The sequence below is a fragment of the Mastomys coucha genome, unplaced genomic scaffold (assembly GCF_008632895.1).
Source record: "Mastomys coucha isolate ucsf_1 unplaced genomic scaffold, UCSF_Mcou_1 pScaffold23, whole genome shotgun sequence".
Lineage (NCBI taxonomy): Eukaryota > Metazoa > Chordata > Mammalia > Rodentia > Muridae > Mastomys > Mastomys coucha.
In genome coordinates this window covers 114,220,363-114,237,912 of record NW_022196906.1, presented here as the reverse complement: position 1 = coordinate 114,237,912, position 17,550 = coordinate 114,220,363, and the positions used below count along the sequence as shown (strand labels likewise).

The following is a 17,550-nucleotide window of genomic DNA, read 5'->3' as shown; positions in this document are numbered from 1 at the left end:
ATACAATGAAATTGAGCAGTTGATCACTGGTGACAAACTGTGAAGTAATGAAAAATGCTATACAAATATTTTTTTGAATTAGGGAACCTTTGTGCAGACAGCCACAAATGCCGAAATCCAACAGGGATTTGGAGAGTATGTGAGACTAACAGAAAAAGAGAGTTCCAGTACCCAGTATCTTGGAAGCAGTCGCCCATTTGGGAACACAAAGCCGTGTTAAATGCCTTATTGTATCGCTCTGTCTTAACCAACAAAGACAAATGAGCGTGTGCTCCACAGACAACTAGCTCACAGGCTATGCAAGAGTTCTTGGTGAGAAGTCTCTCTGTCTGGAGCATCTCTAAGGAGAGGAACTTATATAACACAAGATTGGCAGCTCAAGCACATACACTAGGCAAATGTTTAGGTGTGAAAACATTAGTTACTACAATGGAGCAAGATAAACATACAAGAAGTATGGTAACCTAAACATTACATAAACAATACACCATTTTAAAACTAAAATTATATATGTTGTAGTCTATGGATACAGGAATATTCTTAAATTTTATTTTTATTTTATAAGTTTTACGTGTGTGTGTGTGTGTGTGTGTGTGTGTGTGTGTGTGTGTGTGTGTGTAACATGTGCATGCAGTGCCTATGGAGGCTAGAAGAGAGTTTTAGATACCCTAGGACTGGAATTGCAGGTGGTAGCAGTGTGGACAGTGTGCTACTGAACTAGCAGCTCTCAGGGTCTAGAAGAAACCCTTGACCGCTGTGGTAAAGTGTCAACAAGGTCCACTGCATGGCAATGGACAAAGGAGAGAGACCAGCAAATACACTGGAGTGTTGGGTCCCTCTATTCTGTAACTGCCAGAAGTTGGCTGAGTTGGATGGAGTTTTGGCAGGAAGAAAGAGGGGAGTCCTGTTTAAAATCTAACAGTGGAGGGCTGGAGACATGGCTCTGTGGTTAGGAGCACTGGATGCTCTTCCAGAGGTCCTAAGTTCAAATCCCAGCAACCACATGGTGGGTCACAACCATCTGTAAAGAGATCTGATGCCTTCTTCTGGCCTGCAGGCATACATGCAGCAGCATACTCATAAATACATAAATAAATACATAAATAAATAAATCTTTTAACTCCACCAGTGGAAAGGGGTGAGTGAGAGAGACCAGTTGCAGACCCCACAGGGACACAGCACAAGCTTCAAATGCTGCTTTAACTGGAGAGCGAAGGAGCTGTGAAGGGAAAGGTGGCACTGACCTCACTCTGGAGGGAGAAGAAGCACAAAATAGCACCACAGAGAGACAGACAGATGAAGCTAAGACAGAGAGACAGACAGATGAAGCTAAGACAAGGACACAGATGATCCCGAGTGAAGCCGGAGGGTCTGAGACAGACAGATGAAGCTAAGACAAGGACACAGATGATCCTGAGTGAAGCCGGAGGGTCTGAGAGACAAAGTCTTTTCACAGGACGGCTATTGTACGTGGTATAGGGGGTTGTAAGCAGACAAATGGTGACTTGGGTCATGGTCTCTCCAACACAGAGAGTTTGTTTTCACAGTTCTGTTTCCAGACTGAGAACACCAGGAGACAACTGACATGCTATAAGAAGTGTTTAAGCTGCTGGGCTTGATGGCACACACCTTTGATCCCAGCACCCAGGAGGCAGAGGCAGGAGAATCTCTGTGAGTTTGAGGCCAGCCTGGTCTAGAAAGAGTTTCATAGTGAGACCCATTCTCAAAAGAGAAGGAAGGGAAGAGAGGAGGGAAGGAGAGAGGAAGGGAGGGAGGCAAGGAGGGAGGGAAGAAGGGAGGGAAGACTAAGAGAGCTCGCCTCGTGGAAAGTTATCTCACTCAGTCTCTTGCTGGCTTTACATTCTTCTGTGACATTCTGAATACCTGTAATCATTCATACAACAACTTGGATGAAGATCTGTACCTGTGTTTTCATCCGCGCCCATCTGGCGACCAGGACTCTGTTCCGGCCTTGTCTTGCTCTCATTTGATGCTTTGTTGCCCTAGAAATGAAGTGTAGCACACAGACTGGTCAGTCAGTTCATGAACTAGCTACATGGTTGCAACTCAGCCAATTGTGTTTCACAAGAAGGCTCACTCTCACAGCGCTAAGATGGATCGAGAAAGAAAGACCGGGTCTGCTAATCTGGAGGTGAGGAAGGATGCTCTGGTGTTACCGCCCAGCAGTAACATTAAGTGGTAAAATTTCATGCTACTGTGTATACCAGCTCATCACTATGGGGGAAAAATGACACCCATCCCGTTAATTTAAGTAAAAAGCCATAGGTCAGGGCTGGGAAACATCTCAGTAAAGCAGTTGCTATGCAAGCCTGCCGACCTGAGTTTAGTCAGAGGCCTTGTCAGGGAAGAACTTTCTGGAAGCTGTTTACAGGACTGATGTTTGGTTTTATCCTGCACCTTTTCTCCTGTGAGATTCTTATATTGTCACTAAAAAGTAAAGTCTGAGCTTTTCACACACATTGATGGCCAGGTGCTGGCTCAGTGCTGACCACAGGGACTCAACAAATATTTTTTAATTGAGTGGGTGGATGAATGGATAGAAATGAAATGTGGTACAAGATATAAGAAGAGAGAGAGAGAAAGAGAGAGAGGGAGAGAGAGAGGGGGTGAGGAGGAGAGGAGAGGAGAGGAGAGGAGAGGAGAGGAGAGGAGAGGAGAGGAGAGGAGAGGAGAGAAGAGAAGAGAAGAGAAGAGAAGAGAAGAGAAGAGAAGAGAAGAGAAGAGAAGAGAAGAGAAGGGAACTCAGGCAGTGGTGACACACTCCCTTAGTCCAACATTCCAGAGACAGAGGTGGTTGGATCTCTGAGCTCTTGGACAGGACAGCCAGGGCTACACAGGGAAACCCTGTCTCAAAAAAGGGGGGTGCGTGGGCTGGTGAGATGGCTCAGTAGTTAAGAGCACTGACTGCTTTTCCAGAGGTCCTGAGTTCAATTCCCAGCAACCATATGGTGGCTCACAACCATCTGTAATAATAGGATTCAATTCCCCCTTCTGGTGTATCTGAAGACAGCTACAGTGTATCCATATACATAAAAAACAAATAAATAAATCGTTATAAAAAAGAGTGAAAAAGAAAGGAAGGAAGGAAAAGAAAGAAAAAAAAGAAAGGAAGAAAGGAAGAAATAGAACAAACACTTGAATGCAGACTTCCAGTTAATTCAGAATTCTTTAAATTATTTGTTCAAGTTTTATTAATTTGTTTTTTGTGTGTGGCCACAAGCATACCATAGTCCCAGGATTCTTTAGTTTCCTCCTGGTAACACTGAGTATTACCACCAAGTTAACTATGCAGCCATAACTGGTTAGCATCAGCAATATTGCTGAGCACCAAGACCATCCCCAGAGTGGACTGGAAGGGAACTGGGAGCCTGAATCTTAATGAAAAGCCCCAGGCGGGAACAGGTGAATGGAGGCATAAAGAGGGATCACTTCTCCACAGGCTCAGCACTGGGAAAAGCACTGTGGTCTGGTGTGCCCCCCTCAGTCAGAATCTATGATCTAGTGGGTTATTCACCCGTGAAACTCTAGTCGCCTATGCAAGAACTAAGTCATCATGAAGAAGCTCGGATTTGCCGGGTGGTGGCATGTGCCTTTAATCCCAGCACTTGGGAGACAGAGGCAGGCAGATAGATTTCTGAGTTCGAGGCCAGCCTGGTCTACAGAGTGAGTTCCAGAACATCCAGGGTTATACAGAGAAACCCTGTCTCGGGAGAAAAAAAAAGAAACTCAGATTCTAAGGGGAAGTGATGTAGTCTAGTCTTTTCAGTGAACTTGGGCCCTGGGGAAGATTCACAATATAGGTCAGATGATGATGATGATGATGATGATGATGATGATGATGATGATGATGATGATGATGATGATGATAGAGGCTTCTACACCTGGTTTTTATTTGTGCCTCCTTTGGGGCTGTGGGGTGTGGCCCCATGGTCCCCTGCTCCTGGGAACTGTGATAACCCTGCCTCATCATCCTGTGGCATCTTCCTAACAGAATAATAACAAACTTCAGGTTGGTTTTTTAGCAGACTGGTACCTGGGTCTCTATGCACAGAAGCTGCACCATTTTTATCAAATGCTTCGGAATTTTTATCAAGTGTTTTTAAGGGTCACCGGAAGAGCAGGAACCAGAGTAAGCTACCAGAAGACAGTCCCTCCCGGAGCCTTGCTGATTGGTCTAACCTCAGGAGCTTGGCCACCTTCTAGGTTGTCAGAGCAGGTTAGCCACAAAACTCCCCTGATCTCCCAGACTTCACATGTTGTGATCCAAAATTCTTTCAAGAAAAAAGAGACTTTGTGTCTCCGTTTTCCACACCAAGATGGCTATCATCATGGGATAGATAATTAATTATAAAGCACTTTCCCAGGGGTTGTAGAAATAACTCATCAATTAAGAGCACTGACTGCTCTAGCAGAGGACCTGGGTTTGGTCCCCAGCAACAACCTTGTTAGCCATCACCATCCTTAACTCCAAACCCAGGGAACCCAAGGTCCTCTCCTGACCTCCTTGGACCTCAGGCATGCATGTGGTACACATGCGCACATGCAGGCAAAACACCCATACACCTAAAATCAAATAATAAAGTAAAATAAAAGCCTTTGTCAAGTCACATGGTAACTTTGATGTCCCAAACACAACAGTCAGGATACCTAGGCTCTTACCAGAGCTGAACCCTGGCAGCTCAGACAGGTTGGGCTTGACTTTCTGTCTTCACAGGCCAGTTAAAGAGACCAGTAAGTGAAAAGCAGGAATGGATTTATTCATTGTGGCCAGGTGTGGTCATAAGGTGGTATATCCAGCTGTAGTCATTGGGTAGTGTGGCCAGATGTCGTCAGAAAGTGGTGTGGCCAGGTGTGATCATTGAGTGGCCTCATTCTGTTCCCTCACCTGGGAGGGACATAGGGGTATTTCATACCTCACAGATTTTGGGGGGTAAGAAGTCTTGAGACATCTCAGAAACATCTTGAAGCTTTAATTCCCTGCCTAGGTAGGGGTCTGCAGTGGGAGTGGGTGTTGGGGCCACTGGAGATCCTTAGTCATGAGCCTGCTGAGCCTACCAAGCTGGAGGATGCACAGCTATGGTGCTCATTCATATCAAAAGAGGCTCAGCTGTAAGCAGTTATTACTTCTTGTAATTTCCATGTATAGAGATCTTAGGTGCTCCCTTAAAATCCTAGTCATTCTTCCACAGAGCCTGAGTTAAAGATTTCCATGATTGGATTCGAGTACCAATTTCCATAGGTGCAATCAACCTAGCCCAGCCCAGCCCAGCCCAGCCCAGCCCAGCCTAGCCCAGCAGGATTCTAGGTTGTGAGAAGCAGGCGGCAGCAGGTGTCATCCACACACTCTAGGTTGTGAGAGGCAGGTGTCAGCAGGTGTCATCCATGCACTCCCTGCCTCCTGAGCCTTCTGTACCCTGATCCTCAATTGTTTTGACTGAGAAAAAAGGAGGGATTTAATACCATCATTTTCAACCCTTGAATGATTCATCACAAGAATACACAATCTGTTTCTTGTTGAAAATAGGATCTTTAACCCAGACTGGTCTCCAGCTCCCTGTGTAGCTGAGGATGAGCTTGACCTTCTGATCCTCCTGGCCTCACTTCCAGAGTGCTGGAATCATAGGTATGTGCCACATGCTTATACAGTTTATCCAGTGTTAGTAATTGATCCTGCGCCTCTGCGCACACTAAACAGGTACTGCCAACCGAGCTATGCTCCCAGCACCCCATAAGCACAGAACGCATCATCAAACTCTAGGCAACTCTGGATTCAGCAGTTTTCCCAGCAAGGGTGAGGTCTCTGCTGGATAGAAATGCTAGAACCATGGGAGGAAGTATCTTGATCAAGAGCTTATTAGGAGCCTGATCTAACCATTATCCAATCTAACTCCATCAAAAGCTGCTTCCTCTCAAGGTCACTCTGACCAAACATACACTGGAGGAGATTCAACAATGCAACAGCTTTGAAGCCGCCAACATCGTGACAGGGGAGTGACTCAGTGGGTAACTTACAGGCTGTGCAAAGTGTAGGATCTGAGTCAGACCCCCAGCACCCACAGCCAGTCATGGGCACCGAGCATCTGTGCCCACTGGAGGGGGACAGGCAGATCCAGTAAACAAGTCTAGGTCAAATAACAGGGACCCTGTCTCAAAAACTAAGGTGAAATCATGTGACCTCTAACCTCTATGCATCTACTCATGCATACATTCATAATGCACATGCCTGAACACACACATATACACCAACAAGGTTGTCGGAGAATGACTGGCCTGGGCACATTCTCAGATTAAAGGAATCTAAAGAGACAAGACAGACAAAGCAATGTGTGAGCCTGGACTGGCACCTGAGAGTGCTGATGAACTGAGGAGGGGGAAGGAGGCCTCTAGATTAGATAACAGGTTAGCATGCTATGCTCAGGGTTAGCTTTCTGATGTTAATGGTGTGTGCGCTCAGTCTCAGATGGCTGGGGAGGGCGTGAGGTGCATGTGCTTGCACATACAGAGAATGATCAGGCAAATGTGGTGATGTGTTAGCAGCATTTGCATGAACTAGGTACAGCTGGAATTCTTTATACTGCTTGCAACTTTTCTATAAATCTGAAGCAATTTTGAGACCCACTCTCCAGCAATCCCCTGAATCCTAACTGCTCCCGAAACAGCAGATCTGTGCACCTGTTTTGTTCACAGCGTCCAAAACCTTTCCCCCACTCTCCTCCTAATACTCTAGCCAAGTGTGTTGCTTCATCCCCCACACATGGTCTTTCTTTTACTTTTTCTGTCAGCCAAAGACTGAAGACTCCCGAGGTTTCTGAGAGACTCTGTATGAGACGAAGCTAACGTGGCTTCTTCACTCAAGGCGAAGATTTAGCCATCACAGCTGCACACCCCAATACAAATCCAGCTGTGTGGTTAAGGGAAGCAGCTGTCCCCACAGGAGAAGGAAAACTTAATGTATCTCTTTTTTTAACTTTACTCCTTTTTAAATGGTTTTTTTTTTGGCATATATTCTTTGTAGTAATCATGACTTCTGTTGCAACATTTTTGCACAAATACATAATGTATTTCAGTCATATCCATGCCTTTGTCTGGGACTGGAATGATGGCTCAGTGGTGAAGAGCACTGACTGCTCTGGGTCCAGAGGACCCAGGTTCAAATCCCAGCACCCATATAGCAGCTCACAACCGTCTGTAACTCCATGCCTTTGTCTCTCTCTCTCTGGCTATTCTGCTTCTGAAGATCCCCCCACTTCCCAACTGGCCTCCCCTTTGCTTCCCTAGGTTTTTTTAGGGGGAAGAGTTAAAATCTAGTGAGTTTCATTAGGGCTGCTTACAAGAGCATGAGTGAGATTCTGTTGCCAGGAGTGCAGGCAACTTAACAGTGCTACATGGTTACAAGACTAAAGATAGCATCTCTCTTCCCCATTAACCATTAACTGTATGTAAACCCTCAGAGAGGAACGAAGCCCCACAAAAAAATCATTTTTAAGTCATGCCAATCAATTAAGAAAGAAATTGGGACTAGGGGAAACACCAACAACACCTTCGATCTCTTTCTCCAACAACAAAGGTATCCAAACATGAAAATCCAAGGTCTTTCCTGGAGCAGACAAACCCAGGGGTGTTAGGAGGCATGTTCCCGAAGGTCCCTTTGCCCAGACGACTTGTTCTTTCTCTCTTCTGCAGTCTCCAGTCTTCTATGTCCTCCCACCCCCAACTGTCATTGTGGCAGGTTTCCCCTGTGACCCATAGGAGTGTGTACCCTTCCCACGTGAGGTACAGCGTGCACCAGAGCCTCTGGGATCCTCTTACCTGAAGGTAATGGCTGTTGTGAACGGTTCCTGTGGATAGCAGGCCCTGGTGGAGCTGGCCAACCTCAGTACAGGAGGAATATATAGGGAGAGGTTCTCCGGCTTGGTTTTCAGTACAGAAAGTGTTTTTGATGGGTCCTCAGCCAAGATGTACTTAACAACAAAAGCTACACAAAGGCCGCACAAAGGCCACACAAAGTTTAACAAAAGGCTAAAGAAAAACCAAACAAAAGCTAAAGAAAGTTGAAACAAAGAGCGAAACAAAGAGAAAACAAAGGCCAACAAAGATGGGAACAAAGACCAAGACAAAGAGTAAAAGAAACTTCTGAACAAAAGCTAAAGTCACGTCACACATGCACGCACCCACCCTGCATCCACACCATAACCTACTCGCTCACTCCAGCATCCCACCACCACATAATCAACACCCCACGCAAAGCCCCACCCCTCTCCAAGGCCGTTCCCCTGCCACTTTACCCATAGCAGATCCCACGTGCCAAGTCCCTCCATCCCACAGAGTGGCCATGAGCCGGCTGTGCTAGAGACGTGGAGGGGTACACTTACATCTTTCCACAATGCATAAACTATATGCTCTCAAGTATTACAACAGTTTTGTTGGCTGACTTTTGCTGGGTAATCCTGATTTCCTTTGATAACAGGCCACGGGCAAACATGGAGTTTTATATGCCAAATTTAATGACTAGTATTAACTCTCAGATCAAACATTACGTGCCACGCTACAATGTATCTATATCTATGCATGTTATAGACTGACTCCAAAAGATTAAGGAGGCCACAGAGTTAAAGAGGCCCCGCTATAGACAAAGCTGTGAGAGGGAAAAAAAAAGAAAAAGAATTAGGGCAGGGATAGAGAGATCATCTTATGTATTGTATGGATGTTTTACCTGTCAATTAAAAAGCCTATGGTCTGTGGCTTAGGCAGGAAATAGATGTGGAAATGAGTATATTAGGAAGGTATGTTTATAATTTTTGTTATAATTTTAAATTGAAGAATAATGCTTTTCTGTTGCCAAAAAAATATTTTGCCCCAGAAAACATATATTTTGTCAGTCAATATGGGGACCCAAAGTGGGGGTTGGGCAAAGTTGTTTTGCTTTTATACAACAACAACAGCAGCAGCAAACTTTGTTCATGAGAGCTAAAATGGGATAGTTTTATTAACGTTACTTTGAGCAGCCAGCCTGTCTCCTTGGAATGTGGGGTTTTCACAGGGAAACTCATGAGAGCTAACTTTAAAATGGGTGTCACATTGGTCTGAGCAAACAGTCTCTAAAAACATGGGCTTCCATGGGAGAATTGGCAATTCCTTGGCCTGGCACATGGCACATAGCCCAAGCCGTAAGAACTCGGCAAATACGTGGTGACTTGAAAATATGTTTATACAGTAAGTAGAAGGGAATTGAAATAAAGTTATATGTAAAAATAATAATGTAATTTATATAAAGAGAAATGGGATATAAGTATATTTACCCACAGAGTTACTAATCTCCAAAGAAGGGAGAAAGAAATAGAAATTGCTATGTTTTCAAGGATACATATAGATAATAAATCAATCTAGGCCTTTGATCTCAACACTTGGGAGACAAAGGCAAGGACAGGCAGGTTTCTTGTGAGCCTGAGGCCAGGCTAATAAATCTGCAGAGCAAAATCCAAATTGGCCCAGCTAGCTCAGTTGATAAAACATAAAACTGTTAATCTCAGGGCGTGGGTCCAGGCTCTACCTGCCCAGCTCCAGCACTGATTAAGGCTTAGTGTGAATAATCAAAGTCTTGTGGATCTTTATCCAGGAACTAAATGGCCAAAGGTGGGGTAGAAACCTCGGGTTGGGATTAAAAATGTCTGCAGGTGTGTTCTAGTTTCCTGTGCTAGAACGCTCTGAGCAAAAGGGACTTGGGGGAGGAAAGGGTCTATTTTAGCTTAAACACCCAGGTCACAATCCACCATTGAGGGAAGTCAGGGCAGAAACTCAAGCAAAACCTGAGACAGAGACCACAGAGAAATAAACACTGCCTCTTCCTAGGTTCATGCTCAGCTCACTCTCATACAGAGCTCAGGACCACCTGCCTAGGGAATGGAGTTGCCCACAGTGGCTTGGTCCTCCTACGTCAATAACGGTCAAGGAAACACACACATACACACACACATACACACACATACACACATATAACATAAAACACACACATAACATAAAACACACACATAACACACACATACACACACATACTCACACATATACACACATAACATAAAACACACACATACACACACATACACACACATACTCACACACATACTCACACATATACACACATAACATAAAACACACACATACACACACAACATAAAACACACACATAACATAAAACACATGCGTACACACACATAACACACACATACACACACAACACATATACACACACATACACACACAACACATATACACACACATACACACATATACACACACATACACACATATGCATACACACACATACACACACATACACACACAACACATATACACACACATACACACACAACACATATACACACATATACACACACATACACACATACACACACATACACGTATATACATACATACACACACACATATACACACACACATACAGTAATTTGATGATCTGGGAAGTCCCTCAATTGAGGCTCCCTTCTCAGGTGATTCTAGGCTGTGTCAAATTGGCAGAAAAAGCTAACTAGGGTGAGGTAGTTAGATAAGTGAGTCAGGTGAGGAGCTTCCAGAAGCCTGTAAAGGTGAGCTGCAGGGCAGACCAGCTGAGGCTTAGGACCATGAGGATCTGTCAGGAGGATGGATGGACAGATGGATGTTCAGATAATGGACAGGCAGTGACAGTTTGGCTGAACCTTGTCAAGCATTGGGTACATGCTGGGCTGAATGAAACTCTGTAGGCAAAGGGGTGTGTGTGTGTGTGTGTACGTGTGTGTGTACATATGTGAATGCATACCCATGCATGTGTGTGAAACTGTGTGCAAAGGTGTGTGTGTGTGTGAAACTCTGTATGCAAAGGTGTGTGTGTGTACACATGTGAATGCATACCCATGCATGTATGTGTGTGCACATGTGAATGCACACCCATGCACATGTGTGTGCATGTGTGTACACATGTGAATGCATACCCATGCATGTATGTGTGCACATGTAATGCATACCCATGCATGTGTGTGCATGTGTGCATGAAACTGTATGCAAAGGTGTGTGTGTACACATGTAAATGCATACCCATGCATGCATGTGTGCACATGTGAATGCATACCCATGCGTGTGTGTGTGTGTGTGTGTGTGTGTGTGTGTGTGTGTGTGAAGAGTAAACTACTCAGAGTATGAAGACATGAATTTGTGAGTGTGATTCGCATTGTGATGTGATTTGGACACATTGTGTAGGAGCAAGCTGTAGTGTGCTAGGCCGCATGCTTACTGTGGTACCCCCGCCTGTTGGTGGGTCTGTGGTTTGTGTAGAGATCGGGCTATGCCCCGTTCTAAGTCATTTCACACTGTGTGAAACTGTGGCTTTCAGGCTGAGTGACTCTACTTCACAGGTGGAGTTTGGTTCTCCGAGTGTCGACTCAGAAACAAGATGGTTCATGTTCGTGCCCAGCCTCAGCTGTGAGGCAGAGGTGTAAAAAACTCCTTACTGAAAGTGAAAAGTTTCCACTTAGAAACTTATCCAAGGAGACGGGGAGCATATGATCACATGGACATGTTAAAATTATATCAGTAAAAGCCAGAGAGGTGGTTCAGCTGGTAAAGGTGCCCGACACCAAGCCTGGTGACCTGAGTTCAGTCCCTGGGATCACATGGTGGAGGGAAAATACTGAGTACTGCAAGTTGTCCTCTGATCACCACAAACAAACTCACTCACCTACCACACACACACACACACACACATACACACACACACACTACTACTACTACATAAAAATTAATAAAAAATAAAGTCAGCAGAATAGCCTGGCCTGAGGACTCATGTAAACTCTCATTACATGCTATAGATGCGGTGCCCTTCCCTGGGCCCATAAGAGGATTCCTAATACAGCAATAATGATAAAGCTGAGGTTGAATTGCCTATATGTGAACCCTATATGTGTCCCCTACTCCCAAATCCCCACATTGAGGACCACACCCCAGACCCTCTATGGCTGACTTTATCTAATGGGGCCTTACAGAGGAAACCAGGATAAAATGGGCCATTGAGGCGGGACACCATCCAATAGGCCAGCCTTCAATAAGACATGTGACAGGAGAAACACCGTGAGAAGCCTGGGAGAAGACGGCCTCTGTGAGAGGAGGACAGAGGCCAGCAACATAGTCTTCTTAGCGCCTTGGAGCCTGCCCGGCCGGCGATACACTGACCTCAGCTTCCAACGTGGGAGAGTGGAAAGGCAAAATCTCCCGCTGTTTTGGCCGCTATCATGGACCCTGGATGTTGGGCTACAGCAGCCTTTTGCACAAGCCTGCGTGCCACAAGGACCAACAAGATCTGCTGTTGTGTTTATTTATCTGGATAGCTCTGTGCAATAACAATATGCAGTCAAGAGGCTCCCATTGAAAATCCATAGCTGGTATTATCAGAACCACATCGCGTCCTTCTCACCACAGGCAAACACACATAGTAGCTCCCTAGCTAGTTCTCCTCTATTTTAATATTAAGTAAAACACATGAGCACCCGACTACGAGATGCCAACTTTCTTTGAGCTAATTAATTTTCCTTCTTTTGCTTTTCTTTGTTTGTTTAGAACATTTGGGATTGGGGGAGGGTATCTTTTATTTCTTTTTCTTTTTTTAAGATTCATTTATTTTTTATTTATCTGAGTACACTGTATCTGTCCTCAGACACACCAGAAGAGGGCATCAGATCCCATTACAGATGGTTGTGAGCCACCATGCAGCTGCTGGGAATTGAACTCAGGACCTCTGGAAGAGCAGTTGATGTCCTGAACCACTGAGCCATCTCCCCAGCCCTTTTTATTTCTTTATTTAAATCAAAGACACTCTTACTGGCTCTCTCCCAGGCTCACGTTCAACTAGCTTTCTTATAAAGCTCAGGACCACCTACCTAGAGAATGGTGCTGCCCACTGTGGTGAGGCCCTCCTGGAGCAATAGCAGTCAAGGAAATGACCCCCAGACATGCCCACAGGCCAATCTAATCCAGGCAATTCCTCAATTGAGACTCCCTTCTCAGATGGTTCTAGGGGGTCTCAGGTTGATAGTTAAAGCTAATTAGGACAATCTGAGGTTGCCGTGTGTGTGGAGGTCAGAGGCCCATGTCCCTCCCACGTACATACATACATACATACATAATAAATAATTAATGTACTGCTGAGCTTGTTATTGTTATTTTCAACTTTGTATATATTTATTTTTGCTTTTTGAGACGGGGTCTCGCTACATAGTGTTGGCTGCTTTGGAACTTGCTATTTAGCCTGGGCTAGCCTGAAACTCACAAAGATCCACAGGTCATTTGTTTATCAGAGGGTGAACAACGATGATAATGAGTCGATTGCTCAAATCTGAGAAAAGCAAGTCTATGTTGCTCCTCATTTGCTGTCAGGCTGCTTTGGGTTGGTGTACTGGCTGGTTTTGTGTGTCAACTTTACAAAGGCTGGAGTTATCACAGAGAAGGGAGCTTCAGTTGGGGAAGTGCCTCCACGAGATCCAGCCATGGGGCATTTTCCCAATTAGTGATCAAGGGGGTAGGGCCCCTTGTGGGTGGTGCCATCCCTGGGCTGGAGGTCTTGGGTTCTATAAGAGAGCAGGCTGAGCAAGCCAGGAGAAGCAAGCCAGTAAGGAGCATCCCTCCATGGCCTCTGCATCAGCTCCTGCTTCCTGACCTGCTTGAGTTCCAGTCCTGGCTTCCTCTGGTGATCAACAGAAATGTGGAAGTAAGCTCAATAAACCCTTTCCTCCCCAACTTGCTTCTTGGTCATGACGTTGTGCAGGAATAGAAACCCTGACTAAGACAGTTGGTCTGCCCCATCTACAGTTCTGACCTCGGCCTCATGCATTTCTAGCTTCTTGGGTCTCTGACTTTCCATGGTAAACAGAGGACTGTGCTGCCAACTGAACTGCCAGCCACTCAGACAAAGCTCCTGTGTGTCCCCAAGCTCCACGCCCAGCATCGCTGTCTGCCTCCCCACACTGCAAGGGACCAGTCACAATTGTTTCTGGCCAGCAACGGCCTATGCGGGAATGGACATCGTGTTCCCTAAGTAAGGGACCGTGTTTTCCCCCCATTATGCTGTTAGAAGTCCCTTAACTATACATCTGTTATAAGGAATCCACGGGTCGGGTTCAAGCCCCTATTACATTGGAGGGAGAACCCGTGGGGTAGAGTGACACTGTGTGATCGTCTTCCAACAGGAGAGACCCAAGACATCAGCCTCCTGCAGGGATTCTGATTGCTGATGTCAGCTGTCCAGAAACAAGTGTGCAGTGGGGCAGAACCCCTGCAAATGGAAAAATGAAGACGGCAAATTCTTGTGTTCTAATCCTGTGCTTACCAAGAAACAGGGAGTGCCCACTGGGTGTTTTAAGTGTGCCCAGCGAAGCAGCAAAGTGGCCTGTGGGTAAAGATGGTTGGGCAAGCCCAACCCCCAACCCATGTAGTCAAGGAGAGAAGGGAATCCTACACACTGTACTCCTACCGCTACACTGTGTGCCATGGCATGTGAGCACACACACACATGCACATGCATGCACACACACATGCACGTGTGCACGCACACGCACACGCATGCGCATGCACACACATGCACAGAGACAGAGAACACACAGATGCATATACACAGCACACAGACATAAACAGACATTTAGCACACACATACAAACACATGCATATACATACACACACACATGCACAAGTGCATACACATACAAAGAGAACACATAGACCACATACACACAGCACAGACACAAAGAGACATTCAGCACACACATACAAACACATGCATACACATGCATGCACATGCACACAAACATGCACAAGTGCACACACACATGCACAGAGACAGAGAACACACAGATGCATATACACAGCACACAGACATAAACAGACATTTAGCACACACATACAAACACATGCATATACATACAAACACACACATGCACAAGTGCATATACACATACAAAGAGAACACATGGACCATATATACTCAGCATACAGACACAAACAGGGACATACATCTCTCTCTCTCACACACACATACATGCACACACACATGCACAAGTGCACACACATACAAAAAGAACACATAGACCACATATGCTCAGCACACAGACACAAACAGGGACATACATCTCTCTCTCTCTCTCTCTCTTTCTCTCTCTCTCTCTCTCTCTCTCTCTTTCTCTCTTTCTCTTTCTCACACACACACACACACATGCACATGAAGTAGAATGGAGAGCACTTGGGCGGAGCATGAGGAGGGTTGCAGGAGTGGGAGTACACTGGGAGAAGGAGACATGGACTAGGATCCTAACACACTATACACAGATAAGAGCTTCCAAATAGAAATTAACAGCTGAGGCCTCTTCTCTACTGTCTCACACTGCTAGTATTTGGATGCCAAACTCATACAAACAGATTTTTCTCCAGGAAAGCTGTTTGAAAGTAGGGAAGCTGCATGTTCTCACGGGGAAGCTGCATGCTGTCACAGGGAAGGTGCATGCTGTCACAGGGAAGCTGCATGTTCTCACAGGGAAGCTGCATGCTGTCACAGGGAAGCTGCATGCTGTCACAGGGAAGCTGCACGTTCTCACAGGGAAGCTGCATGTTCTCACAGGGAAGCTGCATGTTCTCACGGTGAAGCTGCATGTTCTCACAGGGAAGCTGCATGTTCTCACGGGGAAGCTGCACGTTCTCACAGGGAAGCTGCATGTTCTCACGGGGAAGCTGCGTGTTCTCACAGGGAAGCTGCATGCTGTCATGGGGAAGCTCCAGGTTCTCATGGGGAAGCTGCATGCTGTCACAGGGAAGCTCCATGCTGTCACAGGAAAGCTGCATGTTCTCACGGGGAAGTTACATGCTGTCACAGGGAAGCTACATGCTGTCACAGGGAAGCTGCGTGTTCTCACAGGGAAGCTGCATGCTGTCACAGGGAAGCTGCATGCTGTCACAGGAAAGCTGCATGTTCTCACGGGGAAGTTGCATGCTGTCACAGGGAAGCTGTGTATTCTCACAGGGAAGCTGCATGCTGTCAAAGGGAAGCTGCATGTTCTCACGGGGAAGCTGCATGTTCTCACGGGGAAGCTGCATGTTCTCACGGGGAAGCTGCATGTTCTCACGGGGAAGCTCCATGTTCTCACAGGGAAGCTGCATGCTGTCACAGGGAAGCTGCATGTTCTCACGGGGAAGCTGCATGTTCTCATGGGGAAGCTCCATGTTCTCACAGGGAAGCTGCATGTTCTCACGGGGAAGCTCCATGTTCTCACAGGGAAGCTGCGTGTTCTCATAGGGAAGCTGCATGCTGTCACAGGGAAGCTGCATGCTGTCACGGGGAAGCTGCATGCTGTCACGGGGAAGCTGCATGTTCTCACAGGGAAGCTGCGTGTTCTCATAGGGAAGCTGCATGCTGTCACAGGGAAGCTACATGCTGTCACAGGGAAGCTGCATGTTCTCACAGGGAAGCTGCATGCTGTCACAGGGAAGCTGCATGCTGTCACAGGGAAGCTCCATGTTCTCACAGGGAAGCTGCGTGTTCTCATAGGGAAGCTGCATGCTGTCACGGGGAAGCTACATGCTGTCACAGGGAAGCTGCATGTTCTCACAGGGAAGCTGCATGCTGTCACAGGGAAGCTGCATGCTGTCACGGGGAAGCTGCGTGTTCTCACAGGGAAGCTGCATGCTGTCACAGGGAAGCTGCATGCTGTCACAGGGAAGCTGTGTATTCTCACAGGGAAGCTGCATGTTCTCACGGGGAAGCTGCATGCTGTCACGGGGAAGCTGCGTGTTCTCACAGGGAAGCTGCATGTTCTCACGGGGAAGCTGCATGCTGTCACAGGGAAGCTGCATGCTGTCACGGGGAAGCTCCATGTTCTCACAGGGAAGCTGCATGCTGTCACAGGGAAGCTCCATGTTCTCACAGGGAAGCTGTATGCTGTCACGGGGAAGCTGCATGCTGTCACGGGGAAGCTGCATGTTCTCACAGGGAAGCTGCATGCTGTCACAGGGAAGCTGCATGCTGTCACAGGGAAGCTGTATGCTGTCACGGGGAAGCTGCATGCTGTCACAGGGAAGCTCCATGTTCTCACAGGGAAGCTCCATGTTCTCACAGGGAAGCTCCATGTTCTCACAGGGAAGCTGCATGCTGTCACAGGGAAGCTGCATGCTGTCACAGGGAAGCTGCATGCTGTCACGGGGAAGCTGCATGCTGTCACGGGGAAGCTGCATGCTGTCACAGGGAAGCTGCGTGCTGTCACAGGGAAGTTTTGTGTTCTCACACATAAAGATGGAGAGTTGGGGGGTGCAGTGTTCCTCCATCTTTGCTTTGTTAATTTTGGATGAAGGACCCTGTTTGTATGCAGAGAAAATCTTCACACTCCTCTGCATCCTGTTTTGCCCAGTCTCCCAAACCAACCAAATAGGCATATATTTTAATTATCACTTCATAGCTGCTGAAACCAAAACTTTTTAAAAGATCTTTTTTTTTTTTTTTTTTTT

The 17,550-nt window shown here is 46.3% G+C and overlaps 1 protein-coding gene across 2 annotated transcripts in view; it reads right to left on the bottom strand.

The window, feature by feature from the left end:
• Mobp (myelin associated oligodendrocyte basic protein) overlaps nt 1-7,886 on the bottom strand; it is a 33,391-nt gene extending 25,505 nt beyond the window's left edge. For both annotated transcript variants that reach the window (XR_004111526.1, XM_031344079.1), the window contains exons 1-2: nt 7,831-7,886; nt 1,925-2,003 (exon numbers count right to left, since the gene is read on the bottom strand). The gene's annotated coding sequence lies outside the window, so the exon portion shown is untranslated. The remainder of the gene's footprint in view (nt 1-1,924; nt 2,004-7,830) is intronic.
• Nucleotides 7,887-17,550: the final 9,664 nt, after the last annotated feature.